Source organism: Lotus japonicus, chromosome 5 (assembly GCF_012489685.1).
Source record: "Lotus japonicus ecotype B-129 chromosome 5, LjGifu_v1.2".
NCBI lineage: Eukaryota > Viridiplantae > Streptophyta > Magnoliopsida > Fabales > Fabaceae > Lotus > Lotus japonicus.
Genome location: NC_080045.1, coordinates 46502495 through 46504937, shown reverse-complemented (window position 1 = coordinate 46504937; position 2443 = coordinate 46502495).

Sequence of the window (2443 nt, the reverse complement as noted above, 5' to 3'; positions counted from 1 at the left end):
TTCTTAATTAATTTTTGTGCAGGCACAAGTTATTAGGACTAGGAATGTACAGTTTATGCTCATCGGTTTTTTCAGTTTTCCTGACATTGGGTGTTGTGATGTGGTTTGCATATGGATTTTTCTGAAATGGCATATGCATTTTTTTTGAAAATAATTAATTAATTTTTTTTTGGAGTTACCGAATGTATTGGGATTTTTCCTGGGGATCATTCAGATGGTGTTGTACTGCATCTATCGGGACGCTGGGAAGGTAAAGATTGTTGTGAATACAAGCTTAAATTTTGGTTTTTTACTACTTTATTTTATTTGCTATTTGGTTTTGAATTTTCAGATGACAATGTGGTGAAGGTGATAGGAGATCTGCTGATTATGTGACTACTGCTATTTAACTTTTTGAATCAAATTAGTTGAAATGCTCGAACTTTTTGAATTGTTGCTGATTATGTGAACTGCTCGATCTAAACTGATTCTTGTTTTAGAATTTATCGTCTCTATATTCAATTATTCAGACTTTAAAACCAAGGAAACCATGTAAATGATAACACGGTGTATAACTAGGTGAATTAATTTCCCTTTTGCTAAACTTACTAGCGGTTTTACCCTGTGCGTAGCACGGCGAATATTGATCTCATTATTTAGACATGTATTAATGAATTAAGATACGAAAAAAAGATGAGCATTCAACCAAACAAAATAAATCACAATGAGTATCACACAAATTGCAAAGTTTGACAAAAACTTCATATATATGGCCTTATACATCAGAAGACCCATGTGTAAATGAAATCACATCCAGGGCCTAGAAAATTTTTTCATCAAATTGGGTCCCTAGGAAAAAAATTTTAATTCAATTAAGGCCAAAGTGTGCCAGCATTCAATTTTATCCCAGCCAATAATTCCACGTGGCTTTTATATTTTTTTTAATTAAAAAAATAAAAAAATTATTTTTAATTCCAACTCAATAATTTAATCAGAAAAAATTAAAAACTTAATAAAAAACCAACTCATATTATTAAAAAAAAAACCTAATCTAATCTAAAAAAAACCTAACCTAATCTGAAATTAAACCTAACCAGAAAATAAACCTAACCTAATCTTCCTTCTTCTTGACTGGTGGAAAGCATAGCCAACCTCTTCTGTCTGAGACCCAACCTCCACGATCCCCACTAACACCGGAACACGGCCTTCCTCCACCAGTTCCGCCTTCACCTCCGCCACCGGAACGTCGCCTTCCTCCGCGTCGAGCTCCACGATCTCCCAATCGTCGTCGCGGTCTTAGACGATGTCGACGTCTTCTGCAAACTCAACCTTCGAATCGGGCGTCTGCTTCACTAAGAGCTCAGGCATGGAGGTGAGATTTTGGGAGCAGGAGACAAGGGCGGCGTCGTTGACGACTGTTTGATGGATGGCGGAGACGATCTGGTTGGAGACGGCGGTTATTTGATCTGCGGCGAGGGGAAAGTTGGTGTTGATGGAAGTGGAAGAAGATGATGAATCAGATGAGGGGGTTTTTTTCTTTTGGTTACAGATCTTGGGGTTTTTTATTAGGTTAGGGGTTTTAATTTTTCTCTTGATCTGGGTTTCTTTCATGCTTCTCTGCTTCTCCAGTCTGGGTTCTTTCACATGCTTCTCTTCATTTTTGACTCGTTCTTCTCTGTAATTGGAAGACCCATCAGTCTATTACTCTGTTATATTGTTGATGGTGGTGAATGGTCCCTTTGTTAAATCAACGTTGGGTATCTTGCTGATGGTGAACAACCAAATTTGTTTATTATATTGTTTGGTTAATTTACTTGTAATTGGGGTTGTAATGTTCATCTTGAAGACTTGTTGGGATTATTTTCCTTCACTACTAGGTTGTGATGGGTACTGGTTGTATCACAGCTGAATAGGTTAGATTAGGTTTTTCGATTAGATAGAGATTATTAGTGATTAGTTTAGGTTTTGTATTAAAATTTTATTAAGTTTTTGTTTTTAATTTATGACTTGGAGTTAAAAAAATTAAGTATTCAATTTTTTCAATTAAAAAAAATCAAAATGCCATGTGAAATTGATGACTGGTATATAATTGAAGGCTGACACACTTTGACCTTAATTGAATTAAAAAAAATTCTAGGGACCCAATTTGATGCAAAAATTTTCTGAGCCCTGGATTTGATTCCCTTTACAATTACAGGGGCCTTCTGATGTATTAAGCCCATATATATATATTTAATCCTAAAATTATTTAAAATTATGAAAAATATATTTAAATTAGATGAAAATTTGTTCTAGAGACTTAGTAAAAGTGGCAAGAGCTAAGAGACATAAGTGTTGGAGGGGGATGAAGAATACCTGTGGAAATTTATGTGGTACATACTTCTATTTGTCATCGATTTGACAATTCCTCAAATAGAATATGTTATTTTCATTCAAATTTGAAATTGATTTTTGGAGAATTAAG